This window comes from Camelus bactrianus, chromosome 16 (assembly GCF_048773025.1).
Source record: "Camelus bactrianus isolate YW-2024 breed Bactrian camel chromosome 16, ASM4877302v1, whole genome shotgun sequence".
In the NCBI taxonomy this organism is placed as follows: Eukaryota; Metazoa; Chordata; class Mammalia; order Artiodactyla; family Camelidae; genus Camelus; species Camelus bactrianus.
In genome coordinates this window covers 5,172,459-5,188,648 of record NC_133554.1, presented here as the reverse complement: position 1 = coordinate 5,188,648, position 16,190 = coordinate 5,172,459, and the positions used below count along the sequence as shown (strand labels likewise).

The window sequence follows — 16,190 nt, the reverse complement described above, 5'->3', positions numbered from 1 at the left end:
TGTAATATACCACATTAACAAAATAAAGAGAAACATAATAGATGCAGAATAGTTATCTGGCAAATTTAAACATCTGTTCATTAAATTTAAAAGCAAAAACCTGGGGAGGTTTAGCTCAGTGGTAGAGTGCATGCCTAGCCTGCACAAGGTCCCGGGTTCAATCCCTGGTACCTCAATTAAAAAACAAATAAATTACCCCCCCCCAAACAAAAACAAAAACAAACCAACAAAAAGCAAAAACCTTAGCAAGCTAAGAATGGAAAGGAAATTCCTTAAGCTAATAAAAGACATATAAGCTAATAAAAGGTATATAATCTTTTTTATTTATATTATATAAATATATTTCTATTTAATGGTAAAATATTGAGTGTTTCCCCTCTGAGATTAGAAATAATACTTTCCATAAAAATGAAAAAAAAATTAAATATGCACCTTACATTAGCACCAAAAATATCAAATACCAAGGAATCAATGTAACAAAAGCTGTGTAGGACTTCACTGCAGGAAATGTACAAAGAGACATTTAGAAAGACCCAAATAAATGAAGCGATGTTCCATGAAAGTTTGAAACTCAGTATTTTTAAGATGTCAATTCTTACGAGATCAATTGATAGATTCAATACAATATTAGGGTTTTTTGTTTGTTTGTTTTGTTTTTTTGCGAAAAATTAGGAACTGGTCCTAAACTTTATCTGGAAAAGCAAATTGCAAAGAAACTTAAGACATTTTCAGAGATGGAGGGTGGAAGGCTGACTCTACTCTTGATATTAAGAATTCTTATAAGTGATTAATTAAGACAAGGATAGACAAAATAGGTCGATGGAATAAAAAAGAGCCTAGAAATAGAATCGTGTGTGTTTGGACAGATGACAGATGTGGCACCGCAGAGAAGGAAGCAAGGGCGGGCTTTTCAGCAAACTGTGCTGAAACAACTGAATATTCATATACAAAAATAAAGGACAGAAAAAGAAACTTTTGGTGGTTACCACAAGTACCATGCTCCAAACCAATTCCAGTTGGATTTAGAATATGTGAATATCTTAGGTGTTCAAAGTAAAACAATGAAACATCTAAAGGATAATATCTTCATAATCTTAGGGTGGGTAACTTTTAAATATCACACACACACACACACACACACACTGCTAACCACAAAGGAAAGGTTAACTTGACCATCTTAAAAAATTAAGAACTTCTGCTCATAAAAAGTTACCATTAAGAAAACGAATAAAAAGGCAACCCTAAGACTGAAAGACTATATTTGCTGCATAAGGTCAAAAAAGGGCTTCCACACAGAATATTAAAAAAAAAATACAAAAAACCTGTTTTACGTCCATAAGAAAAGGCGGACAGTCTAACAGAAAAATGGGCGAGATTCTTGAACACGCTCTTAAACAGGTACAAAAGGTCTCCAAATAGCCAATAAACATGAAAAAATGCTCAACCTCGTGAGAAATCACAGAAATGTGAATTAAAACTACAGTGCAAAGCCGCTGCATACCCATGAGAACTGTGGCTAAAATTTGAAAGGCTGACTTTTCCAAATAGGTGAGGACAGGGAGCAAATGGTTTATAAATTTATAAGGTATAAATTGATGCAACCACTTCTGGAAACTGGCGTTTCTGCTAAAACTGAGGATTTGCATTCCCTGTAACCCAGCAATTCCATGTTTAACTCTATACTGAACAGGAATGCGCACACACAGGCATAAGCAGTCACGTAACGGGAACGTTCACAGCTCCGCCATCTGGTGCAACCGCCCGTGCACCAGCCACGACAGTGGGCGCACCGCTTGCAGCATATCCATTGATTGAAACGCCACTCAGCAGCGAAACGAAAACGAAGCCCCAGCGACACGAATCTCACAGTGAAAACACGTTTAAAGCTGTCTGACGACATACTGTTGAGTGAAAAAAGGCAGACACAGTGACAACAAAAGTGCATACTGTGTAATTCATTTATACAAAGTTTAAGAAATGGCTAAAACTAAAATGTAGACTTTAGACATGCACGTGTGTCTGAGATATATGTCTGTCTCCCGTCACACATGCATACTTAAATACACATCTCATGTGTATACGTAACACACACGCACAGGATAGCCGTGGAAATCAGAATGGCTCCCTTCGGAGGGAGGGCTGGGCACTGCTTGGGCTTAGGCAGGAGTGGAGCTTCTCAGGTGCTAATGATGTGTTTTGTCCTGACCTGCGTGTTGGGTCCAGAGGTGTTTGGATATTGATTTGTGATAGAATTTTTTTTAGCATTTTTTATTGAGTTATAGTCATTTTACAATGTTGTGCCAAATTCCAGTGTAGAGCACAATTTTTCAGTTATACATGAACATATATATAGTCATTGTCACGATTTTTTTTCGCTGTGAGTTACCACAAGATCGTGTATCTATTTCGCTGTGCTTTGTGATTTGTGGTGGAATTTTGAGCTGTCCATCTTTTCTTTTTGCACATATTTTCCTGTGTGCTATACGTTTCACTGTTTAATTAAGTTTGTAACACCTTCACTGCCTTGTCAAAGTCAAGGAAAAGAAATCAACTTTGTTGGGCCTCTGCACACGTTAGGCTCTGTGCCAGGCACTTGTGTTCTATCTTAGTGACTTCTCATAACGACCCTACAACAGCAATGTTATTCCCATTTTACAGCTTAAGAAACAGAGGTGCAGAGAGGTTACTCAATACCAAAGGCACTCAGGCAGTGAGTTGTAGAGCTGGAAAGTAATCTAGTATGTCTCACTCAACCATGTGACGTCAAAGACCCTGCATCTTTGCCCTTTCTGCCTCCTGATCAATCCTAGTGCCTCCCCATGTGGCCCTGTGTGCAATCACCCAGGGGACCCAGGCACCGACAGTGGGGTTCGGGGTTGTTTCAGGGAGCAGAGAGAGAGCAGGAGCCAGCTGCTCGGGGACTCGGGGTGTCCAGTTCACACGAAGGCAACCACATTTATAAGCCCAGGTTGGGATGCATGGGGACAGAAGCAAGGACTTGGGTTGCCCCTGGCAATTCTCCCTTTCAAGTTCTTGTCAGACGTGTGAGCCAGGAGAGCAAAGGCAGCCCCAGTGCTGGAGAACCCTTGAATTTCCATCTCCTTCCCCCTCCAGGACACTTTCTAAGTTTGCTCTCCATAAGAAAAATGAGGTGCCTCACAGCCCGCGCTGGCCCATAATTCATTTGCACACAAGTGGCTTCTCTCTTGGCTCTGAATGGCAGCTGGGCGCCCCGTTTGAGCTGCGGGAATGTGGGATGCTCTCCTGGACCGCGTGGATGGTGGGTGGCACGGGATGCGGGAAGAGGGGGCATCTCCACGGCCATTTTGGCCAGTTTGGGGCCAGTTAATGTAAAATGAAAACAGCTTTGTTGGCTGCTGGATAGACAGCTCCTCACCCCTCGATTTTTCTGGAAAAATGGTGTCGGGCAGGTGTTGCTGAACAAAGGGTATTACTGTTGCTAAACCAACAGAGCAAAGACAGTTGACTCTGGTCACGTCCCCTCAGCCCCACCAGCCCCCTAACGCTAAGCCTCACCCGCCAAACACCTTCCCCTCGAGGCCAAAGTCCCCCTTCCTCCTGCCCCGCCCAGGTAGACAGGACTTGCCAAGACTCTGGTGTCTCCTTCTCTAAGTCAGGGAGCGGGCTGCTGGCCTAAGCTGGTGCCTGTCTGGCACATGCCGACAAAACAGTCCTGGTTTCTGGTTTAGCGGTGCTGTCTGTGCACAGCTATTTAACAGGCAAAGACTCAGCTGCAGAAACGGGAGCACACAAACAAACTATCTTCACGTTCTTAACTCTGTGACGAGGTGGTTTTTCTGGCTAGGAACACGTCTCCTTCCCAGCCCCGATGGCTTTTAAAATGATATTGTGACGACAACAACAACAACAACAACAACAAATCCAAAAGAAAGTAGAAATTGAAAAGAAAATTCACCCAGAATTGTACCACAGAGACACAGTCCCTTTGTTTTTATTTTCCAGCCTTCTTTCCACCCTGCCTTCATAAAGCATGGCATTTATATAGTCATAATCATAGTGGAGACAGTTTTATTCTGCCATTTTCACTTAATAGTGTACCATTTCTTTCAAGTTATTATACAGTTTTCCTAATTATGATTTTAACGACCACATAATATCCCATGGAGTTGATGTTCTGTAATCCACTTAACATCTCCTTAACAAAATTGAGTCATTCTTCAAGCTACATCTCTAGTTCCGTATTTTGGGGAGGCCATACCTGGATACCCCAAGCCTCAGAGAGTGTCTCCTCCTCTGAACACAAGAGCATTCTCTCTGTTTGCCATTTAAACTCAGATTTGGTTCCCAAGTCCATCATGTTTATTCGTTGCCTGCAAAAGCACCCTCATGCCTCCCCTGTAAAAAGACAAACAGAAGGTGAGGTCCCTTTCCTGGTGCATAACCCCACAGTGCACCCAAAATCAGGGAGGGGAAGACAAAACTTTGCCTATAAAATAACTCGGTTTTCATCTCAAACACCCATCCCCATAGATGGTAGAAAATGTGACCTTCCTGATTCAGCGCTGCTCTTAGGATGATGGGAGAATGGGAGACCTACGGAGCTGCCGATGCTTTTGCCTTTGAATTTCAGCCTGCACTGTGGGCTAAAAGCTATTGCAAATAGTTCTCCCACCAAGACCCAACAGTGGGAAATCTCTCAAGCATAGAAAGAGATGTAGACAATGGGCAGCCAAAACTAATGACATTATTCATTACATTTCTAAAGATTAGAATGATTTGGGAGAGAATCCTTCAGATGGTTCTGGCCAGTATACATGTCATTCAATTCAATTCAATTCAGTTCAATTCAATTCCATATAACTGAGTCATCTTTGAGCAAGGGATTTAGAGTCAGAGATACTTGAATTCCGATCCCACATTTGCCAGCCCCTAGTTGTGGAATCCAAAACACTGCCACTTAATCTGCATGTTTGTCAGTTTATTCATTCATAGACTAGAGATGGGAACATCCAAGTATGATGCAGCCCAAACCAATGTGTCAAAGCATCTAAGTACAGCACTTAGCACAGTGACTGGGAAATGGTGCATTCTCAATAAATAATAGTAACTAGTGATAATAATAATGTTATCATGAACAAGAGCAATCATAGGTGGGGAAATGGTGGACGTACAATGTGGGCTTCCGAAGGACAGCCTGGAGTCTGTCCGATCTCTTCAACCAGCTTCCCTCTGGAAGATGATCCCAGCCTTGGAGAGCTGTGATTTACAAGACCTCACAGCCCAGCAGAATCTGACTTTTCCCATCAACAGATTCAAGACAGGAATAAATATTGTAGTTAAAAAAAATGAGGGATCAAAAGACAAAACTTTATCTATAAAATGAATTGGTTTTCATCTCAAACTCCCATCCCCACTGATAGTAGAAAACGTAATCTTACTGATTCAAGGCAATTCATTCACTGCTGTTTAAAATTTAATCTCACTTATATAAATGCTCTCTTAATGTTAGGGTCATTGCTCATCCCTCCTCATCATTCCAGACACGAGGGTGATTTCATTTGAGAGGATGGAGGGGATGGAGATCAGGGTGTGTACCCACCTGGAGTGAGCAGAGGCCCACCGTAGAGGTGACTGAGGTGAGGCTGGCGTTCCCAAGTCCTGGACGTCTGTCCCTGACCCTCCAGGACTCACCGCAGTATCTGCTGGGTGGTTACCACTCCTCCCCAAGGCTTGTTCTGCTGTGCAGACTCTTCTGGAGCTAGGATGCTTTGAAACGTCTGCTTTCTCTCCTACAGCTCAGTTTTGGGCAGGATTTAGCTCTTCTCCAAATTCCTCTTTGTTATCTCTTGTTTATAAAATTTGCCCTTTTTCTCCAGGTTTTACCTCTTGCCTTTTAACTAATCTTTCTAGAATTCAAAACATCTGTTTTTCTTCTGAAGCACTCGGTCTTGAAATAAGGAGACATGATACCCAAGCTTACTATACCTGCTGTAGATTAATTCGAAGTTCCAAAGCCCTGGATTTGACTACTTTGCTCATGTCGCACCATTGGTACCCTACGCGCATTGGATGTGGAAAGCTTATTCATCAGTGATGAAGGGAAAGGTAGAGGGTAAGAGAAATCAGACTAAATCACACACGTTAATATCAAAATATTACCCCCTGCAAATAAAATTACTTCTGCTCACACCTTCTGCCTTTAGCCCAGAGCCAGTAGAGGGCATGGCCCGGAAACGGCCCCTTGGCAGCCCCACATACTGTGTGTATGTTTCACTCAGAAAGCCAGGGACCAGGTGAGAGTCACAGAGTGTCTCAGGTGGAATCTGGGACGTGCACGGGACGGGGAGAGCTAGGGAAGTTGTCTGCTTCTGCCGTGCTGCTTCGGAGCTTGGACGATGGGCTGGGAATGCCGATGATGGGAAAACAAAAGCCCTCCTTACCCAGATAGGGCAGGAAGAAGTGGATGAGGATTAGGGGGTCTCTGCTGCCTTGGCTAACAGTAGGCCTGCTGCCTTCTATGTCTGGCAAGAGGCTGGGGGATAGAGTCTGCCAGGCTCAGAACAGATTATCAAGTGAGGGATGGCCTTGGACTCCAAATGCAAACTTCTCTTCCAACTTCCCTTGTTGAACATAAGAGAATCTGCTGCAGATACAGTGCCCTGTGTTAGTCGAGTTCTCCAGAGAATCAAAATCCATAGGAAATTATTTTTTAAGATTTATGATAAGGAATTACAAAAATAATCACATTTATGGAGGTGGACAAGTCCAAAATCTGCAGAGCCGATGTCCCAGTTCAAGTCCAAAGGCCATCAGACTGCTGTAGGACCAAGAAGAGCAGATGACCCAGTTTAGAAGTGTCGAGCGGGAGAATTCTCTCTCACTCGGGGAAGGGTCAGCCTTTTGTTCTGTGTGGACTTTCAACTGATTGGGTGAGGCCCACCCACATTAAGGAGGACAGTCTGCTTCATTCAGTCTACTTATTTCAATGTTCATTTCATCCCAAAACACCCTCACAGAGACACCCAGAATAAAGTTTGACCAAATAGCTGGTCAAGTTAACACACTGAAGTAACCATCGCATGTCCATTCTCCCCAACACCGGGAGCCTCCTACGATTCTCAGTGACCCCTAACATTTAGGCTTACACCTTCCGTCTAAGTCAGGGGAATGGCTGTGTGCAGTCACTGTACCATTGGTGCCTCTATCTGTCAGCTCTGCCCTCCCTAAGTAGCGCCTCACTCTCCACACCGCCAAACTCCCCTCCATCCCTCTTCCATCACCAAGTCTTCTGGAAACCAGTGCATAAAAGTGTCCCCTGCAGCAGGAAAAGCCCTTAGAAAGAAGCATCTCCGAGGCTCTGTGGTAGAGTCAGGATTTGAGGACAGAGGTCCTGACTCCAAGTCCAGTGTCCTTTCTGCTATGTCCGTCTATTGCTCCCAAGATTTAAATCTATCGCATTTCCCCAGCCCCAAGAGCCACAAAGACAAAAGCCATCAGCTGGACCCTCTGCTGGAGGCCCTGCAGCCACGGTGCTTACAGCCTTAGAACAAGGAATTAGCGGTTATGCTGCGAGCAATTACCGCAGCTTGGAAACATCAGCTCAGATAAAATTAGATTTGACCTGAGAGATTGTTCCAAACACCAACTCAACTGCCTTTGATGTTCTGAATCCCATCAAATTGCACATAGTTCCCTCTTCCTGGCTTTAAAGTCAGTCTCTTCATCAGAGAAATGAAAAAGACCTGTTTTTTGTTAAAATCTTTAAAGCCCCTTCCCTGGAGGTGCTGTAGCAGGCTGGCAGATGGGGCATCCGTTAGTTGTATCAAATACCACAGCATCTGAGGCCGGGATATTAGTCGACTTAACACTTTGAAAGGTACCTCCCAGAGCCAGAGAGTGTTGAAAAGAACAATGGTGGCCCCTTAGAGGTGGAGAGACGGAGGGCCGGAGAAGTCACGTGACCTGCCCAAGGTCTGGATGCCAGAGCCTAGACTTCATCCCAGGTCTCCAGTCCTCCGACGTCCTCTTCTTTTATGCTTTCCTAATGACTTCTCATACCAGGGGCAGGGTTTGACCGAGAGCGTTCAAAACTTGGGGAAGGGAGGAGTTACTAATTAGCACAGACAGGATTTGAACCCTGAAACTTTAGGTTCAGAATCCGTTGCCTTTTCTTACTGCAATAAATAAGGGAAGCATGCAAGGGAGGGAGGGAGGTTAGGAGGAGGGCAGGGAGGCAGGGAGACAGGAAGGAAAGAGAAAGAAATTCCCTGAGAACAGGGACACATCTGTCCCATTTGTTGCTTTCGCCCCAGCAGCCGCTCCATATTTGACAGGTGGTACGTGCTCTGTAAGTATGTGAAGAAGGTGAGAGGAAGGAAGGAAGGAAGGGAAGAGAAGAAAGAAGGAAGAGAAGGAAATAAATAAGCTATTCCCTGAAGTCACTATTGCTCTGAGGTCATGGGCTTTGTGATTACTACTCTGGGCTAAGATTGTTTTCCTTTACCTTCTGGTTCTTTTGAGTTTGGGGTTTCTTTGGCTTCATTTTCATTTGGGGTTTTTGTCATGTTTTGTTTTGTCCCAGCGAAAGAGACTGGGGTTGTCAGAAGTCTAGCTTCTGGATGAGTGAAGCATTATGATTTTCGTTGAGTCATTTTTGTTGAGTCATTTCCCAAGCTCGCATCCTAAGAGCTGGGGTTAGAAATGAGGAGGACACCGAGTCCCATTCCAACCCTCTTCCCTTCTGTGTCTGCTCATTCTTCCTGCTGCTTCCAGGGTCTCTCTCTCTCTCTCTTTGCCAGGTGAAATCTACCTGGGCTGTAGATCATTCACTTTGGGTCCAGATTTTCAATTAGCAGGTCTGACTAAAAGACCCCAGCTGGTATCATTCACTCACTCGCATATGCATTCCTGCATTTATTCATCCACTCAGTTTTCCAAAGAATCTTTATGTGTGCCACACACTTTGATAGGTGATTCTGAAGCAAATGGGACTCAATCCCCGACCTTGAGCACCCACAGTGAATACAGGAGGCAAACACATATACAGAGAGTGGAATGACTAAAACACCAGGGAGGCAGAAACTGATTTTTCTGGTGGGTATGGGAACAAAGGCTTCATAGAAAACATGACATTAGAGCAGAGTATTTGATGAGTACATTCTTTTTCTAACATGTGGGGCCAGGTGAGGAGAAATCACTCCAGGCAGAGGATGAAACCTAATTAATTAGAATAAAATCCAGAGTTCTCAGCATGCCTATAAATCACCGTGATCTGGTGCCTGCGCCCTCATCCAGGCCCATCTTTGATCATGTTTACCCTTTGTTGGTACATGCCAGACACACGAGCCTTCCTTCAGTAACGAGAATCCCTGAAGCTTGTTTCCACCACAGGACATTTGCACTTCCTGTTCTCTCTGGTTAAGTGGTTCCCCACATTCTTCCCGTGGCTACCTCCTTGTGGGCATTTAAGTCTCAGCCACAGTGCTTCATAGGGGAGGGATCCTACTAGAATCCCAGTTCACAGACCAGGAACATGCTGTAGCAGTCAAGTAGCTTATCCAAGGTCACCCCGACCAACGTGTAAAGTTGCCAGGACTTGAACCTGGGCCGTCGTAGCCTAGAGACCCAGCTTATACTGCCTCTCCGCACTGCCTCTCTCACCATCCAGGCTGATCTCATTCATGCATTTACATGTTTCAGACGCCTCGCTCTAGAATAAACGGTCCATGAGAGCAGGGCCCCGTCTGTCTTGGTCATGACCGCATCACCAGCATCTAGCATATAGGATACACTCAGAAAATGTATTTTGAACGACTAAATGGCCATGAGCTTGGCAGGGAGTGTGTAAAGAAAGAAGCCTAGAGGCGCACTACTCCTGGATAAAGAAATACTCAGGATGTTTGTTTAACTGTGACCTCTGAGAACTATGTCCTGTTTTCATTCTTTCACTCAAAGCCATGACCGAGTTGTCGGAAATACAGGACGAGGAGGAGCAGGTCCAGTGGCCGGGTGGTGAGGAGTCATGGGAAGCTGCGGGTGTTGGTGGGGTGGATCCTTGTGGTTCACTCCGAACTGCAGCCGGTAAATGACCGCCTACTCCTAACCTAGGCAGACAATGGGTGTCGCTTCATGGACGTCCTTTCCATAAAGTGGTGATCGCTGAACAGCAGGAAAATAACTTTCTAAAAGGTCCCCGTGGTGCCAGTAACCTACGAGTCCTCTCCAGCTGACCAAGCCGAGATGGCCAGAGCAGATGGCATTAATGAGCCTGAAATGACTCAAGCTATTTCTGCAGTCTGCTGCCTGCCAGACGCTCACTGCTGGTTGCAGGTCACTGATCTCTTCCCAGCAAAGTGCCAGGTTGCTCAGTGGGCGACGTCGGCCGCTGGGGTGGGCTTTCCAAGATGGCGGTGGCCCCCGCCCAGTGGTCGCCGCTCTGGTCCGGAGCCACTCGGGCGTGGCCCAGACTTGCTGTGCCCCTAATGCGGGGAGCCTGGACTTGCACTTTGAGGTCCTGATTCATTCGTAGGATGGTCTTCCAGCTGCTCACCACACCCTCTTTTTGCCTAGCCTCTGAAAGGAAGCCGTGTGGTCTAGTGGTTTACAGTTCTAGCTTCCTAGCAAGCTAACCGTCACCGCTTCAGTGGACTAAGTGTTGGTGGTTTGTGTTTAGAAAGTGACAGTGTGGCTTAACTCTATAAAATTGTAACCACCACATACTGGTTACTTCTTCTGTGACAGAGACTTTCCTAAGCCCTTTACAGACACCACCTCACTGAACTTCAGAGCAACTCTTTGTTATAGAAATTTTACTATTCCCCTTGCACAAATGACAAACTGAGGGGCAGAGAAGTTAATCAATTATTCAAGGTCTTATAGACAGCAAGTGTCAAATTACAAAGTCAGAGTTCTTAATACCTTAACTATGGGCTGTGTTGACATGTTCATGACTTCCAGCCTCTCCAAATACGCCCTCATTTGGGTGTCGAAGGCACATATCACTACCTAGCAACATACCTGCTGCGTTCGGGGAGGATGTCTAAAGCTTGGTTTCTTCTTTTAACAAAGTAATTATGTTTCCTAACATGGAAACCTCAGCACGTGAAACCAAAGATACGGAGACAGCTTTGCGTCCAGCCTTGGCCAGAGTTGATTTAGGAACTAAGTATCGGAGAACGATCAGTAAAGAGGTGCGGCCCACAAGCAGAGCATCATTAAATTTCAAGCATCTGCTATTAAGCCCAACAAAGATGTGTTCTATCGAGGGTCTCTTAAATCCACGATTCCTTTGCATTGGATGGTTCAAGGGATAGGAAGAAGTGTAACAATGTGTGATGGGGTTTTATTCCTGGGATGAGAAGGGGTGAATATTAGATTGGTCCAACATCCGTCTCAATTTGGAGCTTTAACTAAGAATACCATGTTTGACTCCTAAACCACCATCATTCCTTCTTATTTGTCCGAACCACCGTTATCTCCATCTTAAAGGGCTTCCAAGAGTCCTGGGTCACTCTAGCAGGACTGTCCACACGACAAGGTGGAGGAGGGCTGTGCAGACTGTCAAAATGCAGCTGGACATCACTCCTAATCAGCAGGCAATGTTCTGCCAGCCGTCTGAAAATTACTCACAGGATGGCCGAGAGATGGAGACTCTCGCAGCTCCGCGGCATACGGGGCGTTCAGTTCTCACTTGAATGGGAAGGGAAGACCTTCAGGTGGTGACTCAGCTCCCACACGCCACTCTGGTACTGGGGACAGATGGAGCCCACTCGGGCATCAGATGGACATCCCTCATGAGTGGCTCAGCTCCTACCCATTTGGTCCCAGCGCATGGTATGTTCATCAAGTCTGGGCGTGGGAAAAGCAGTGTTGCATGTTCTTTTAAAATTGTTGGTCTTATTCCTGAATCCTAGCTTTACAAATCCAGAAGTTGGAAATTCGGTTCCGTTGTTCTCTTTCTGCTTTGACAACCCTCCTTTTAAGATAAGGGTGCCCCAAGTCTCGTCGCCTGGGCTGGAGGGAAATGCTTCTGTTTGTCTCAGTGATCGTCTTAATATTCCCCCGCCTTGTGAGATACAAGCACTCCCAGTCACGGGCACCGATTTTAGACCTCCCCCGCAGGGGACTCTCTCTTAAGCCTAAAGCGTGGAAATGTGGAGAATGTGTGCTTCTGGCGAGACAGTCTACTCTCAAAAAGGAAGAGAGAAGGGGCTGAGCTAAGCACACGGGGGTTCTTCTTCCAAACTCACCAATCAGACAGTCATGCCTTCTCCTCTCATGACAAAGACTGGAAAGATGGAGAAATTCTGTACGTAGCCATCCCGTCAGAACTTCCTCCTTCCCTTCTAGGTTCTTTTGTTTGTTCCAATAGGAATTCACATGACAAAGAAACTTAGGCTTGGGTGCTTAGTTAGGGAAGAATCTAAGCAGAGTTTGGGCTTCAGGTAGTAAAATCATACAGAAGTAACAAGGTTGGTCTACACAGCCTGCCCAGTCCTGAACTCCCCATCTCTGGTGATAGGGGAGTCTCTCCACCTCCTGGGGCGGGGAGGGCACCTTTCACGTGGGAGACTTATTTCAAATAGTCTCTTTTGTACCAGCTGTGTTCTTAAGTAACTTTAACTCAAAATAATCAATGTTACTTTGGCATATTTTGGAATAGCTTTCCCTGGGCCCCAGCGGTCCTGTGCTTTTTATCATTGTGTAATGGAGTAGAAATTCTCTCCTCTGTGGAAACATGAACAGTGGAAATAGGTACCACCCCTCCCTCATGTTCGGCAACAGAGTGCAGTGATTATGTTAGAAGCACCATGGGGTCTGCGGTTCCACACGGAAGAGTGGTTAGTTTTTCCTGGGAGGTTCAAAAAGGGCAAAACTGAGGGACCCTCCCAAAGTCGACCAGATCTCCTATTTTCATCTCATAGGCTTAAGTTCCACCACCACCTTGAAACCACCCCATTCCAAGTGATGGAGAGAAAAACAAAACAAAACAAAACAGGAGTTTAACCAGATGGAATATCACACCAACTTTAAAGACTTCTCCGGAGTAGACTAGCAAAGAGATGTGCCAATATGAGTCCATTTGGGATTTCAACCACCATTCTGCCTGAGGTCCCCTAATGGGTTAACCCACCGATCAGTTAAGACATCCTTCCTGAGCACCTCGTATCTGCTGGGTGAGTGCTGTGCTATGTGCTCTTGGCTGTGCTGGAACCAGGCACAAGGTCTCTGGAAACTGAGATGAGGATTTGAAGAATGGGAACCAGTCAGCAGGGAAGGGGGTCGCCCTCACTCTGAGATGTTCGAATAAAATGACTGCATTTACTGAATGCTGGAAGACATTAAATTACACGTTGTACATGCCTTATCTAATTTAATCAGAAAGGATGAGTTAGTCTCGATTAGCAGATGATAAATCTGAAGTTAAATAGGTTAGTAGTTTGTTCAAGATTGAATAGCAAGCAAATGGAGAAACCACTCAAACCCAAGTCCATTTAATTCTTAAACCCAAGTTCTCGTTTCTCCTAAGGGGTACAGCTGCTTCTTCAGGAGAAGAAATTCTCCACCGGTCGGCCTTGGAGGCTGATGCGTCCCCACTAAAGACGTAATTCTTCAGGTTAAGGCAGTCTGTTCCACACTCGCATAATTTTTGGCCAAATTGCACTACGCTTGATAAGTTTATTTAAATCAGCTCACGTATTTGGCTTAAATAAAGGAATAAATCTTTGCTACTTTAAATGAAAACTAGTAGCACATGTAAAACAAAGGTACTGCCCATATACAAGGTAATAGTATTAGATACACTGAGACATTGTTTCCTGGTGCAGGCTCTGAGGCTGGATCTGTGGCCACTTTGTTAAAAAATAAAATGGGAGTAGCAGTCATTTGAGATGCATTAAAGACATAGGCTGGCCTTCCCCTGAGATGTTCTCCTGGTGTCCTGAGAAGGCTGGAGGGGAGCTAGAGGGTTATAACTTTTCACAAGGTGACTCGAAGTAGTGCGATGCTTTGTGTGTTTACCGCCTTAATTCATCTCCAGGAGGCCAATGGTAATACAGGTTATGGAAATGCCGAGTATTTCTGTAAAAGTCAAAAACAGGCAAAACCAGCACGTGGTGTGAAAGGTCAGGAAAGCGAGACCTTGGGGGACTTCTGGGGTGCTGGGGGCACTCTGTTTCTTGATTCGGGTGCTGGTTACATTGCTGGGTGCCATTTGTGAAAATGAATTGAGTTGTATAGCTGTGGGCGTTCCTGAATGTATATTACACTTTAATTGCAAGTTCACACGGACACCTCCCTGCACAGACACAGGGACTCATACACCTGCTTCATTCCTCCTGCCTCTCACAAAATTAAATGGCTCTGGATGGCAGCCCTGAACAATCACTCTAACTTCCTCGCTGAAATGCCTATGAAGTTAGCAAAGAAGCCCTCCAAGCTTGGCAGTCAAACCTATTGCCAGCATGGGAGGAAATCTTCCCTGTGTCTCAAGGCGGCTCATAAAGGATTGAAAGTAATCTTGGCAGACCACCTGTGTGATGCCAGGGGTCAGTCTGTCTACTTGAAAATAGGTAGAAACACATTTCTGCCTTCTTCAATAACTTCACTCTGGATTAGAAACTCAAAGTCTGCATCTAAGGGAACACTGACTTCTGGTTCTTGCCTCAGTGTGGGGATGTGTGTGTGTGTGTGTGCGCGCGCGCGCGCGCCTGTGTATGTAGGGGGTGAGGGTCTGTCCTTTCCTCTCCTTGCTAATCTTATTACAATACAAAGGGGGCTTGAAAGAATTTCCTTACTCAGCCTGGTTCCTAAGCTAGGAATTCAGTTCATTCTGTGTTCAGGTGGATTCTGAATCCCACTGGGGAGAACTTGGTTCTGTCGTGCTTCCTTCAGAAAGGATGTTCACGCTTAGAAATGTATTTTTCCCAGAAAGTATGTTTTCTCGTGCCATATTGACCACCTCACAGTTCTTGCTAAGTTTGTTGAGCACTTAAAATGGTATCTCGCATAGTTTTGTTATGTCATTTGTTAGTTAAATTATGTACACAATTTGCACAGCACACCAGAACTGCTAAATCAAAAATCTCCATTTTTTGCTACCAAAAAAAAAACTATCCACAAAGTAATATGCTGATATTTTCATTGTCCAGGAACTTGAGTGGAAATTTTATGTTTATTTAAAACTTCAATGGAGGTGGATAGCTATAATGTATAGAGTGTTTCTCCATGTAAGTAAGACAACAGGAAACAGTCCAGAAGGAAGTGGGAAAAAGTAAGAATGGCAATTTACAGAACAAGTGAAAATGGCTATAAACATAAGATACACTGTGCCACCCGTTATGAAATGAATAGAAATTAAAATAATCCTGCGATTCTTCAGTGATCATATTTTCAAATATTAAAAATATTTTAAGGATCCTATATTGTGCCAACAGGTAATACCATACATTGGCGGTGGAGGTGGGACTGGAACACTCCCCTTGAATGTACATTTTATCAACATTTTAAAATTGTTTTGACACTATGGTTCCTACAAAGATATTTATGCAAGTGTGAGAAGCCACATGTAAAAGGATATTCCTTGCAAGTTTGTTTGTAATAAAAATATAGGAATAAACCTAAATATGAATCAGGGGGAACGTCTGTAAAATAAATAATAGTGTTGCCACATCTTGGTGCTAAATACAAAAAGAGGATGGGAAAAGTGAACATACACTGTTATCCAAATTTGTAAAAAATTAATAAAGAAACAGGCATGCACGTACATATACACACATGTCTATGCTTAGGAAAAATTCTGGAAGAATAGACAGAAAACTTACCAGTGCCCATTTTGGGAAGGGTGTAAGGCAAGGGACTTCACTCTACTTTTCATATTTTTGTGCTGTCTGAATTGCTACAATTGGTTTATAAGCCTGCTACAATCAGGAAAGACAATGGTTTTATTGTAGGATATACACCCAATGCTAACAATATTGTGTCTAAGTGGTGGACATTCGGATGGTTTTAAAAATTTTCTTCATTATATTTTTGTACTCTGGAAAATTGTCTACAGTGAGCATCTACTTTTCATATCTGAAAAATAGATGGAATTTCAAATGAGTTCTCTACAATTTAAACTATAGCATATGATCAAAATCATGTTGAACATATGGACAGGGTAAAGCTTCAAAGGACATACACCTGCAAGTTACTGGTAATTAAAAGGG

At 44.3% G+C, this 16,190-nt stretch overlaps 1 protein-coding gene across 16 annotated transcripts in view; it reads left to right on the top strand.

Annotated features, from left to right (window-relative positions):
- ADPRM (ADP-ribose/CDP-alcohol diphosphatase, manganese dependent) overlaps positions 1-16,190 on the top strand; it is a 324,587-nt gene that overhangs the window by 292,675 nt on the left and 15,722 nt on the right. The window lies entirely within an intron of this gene.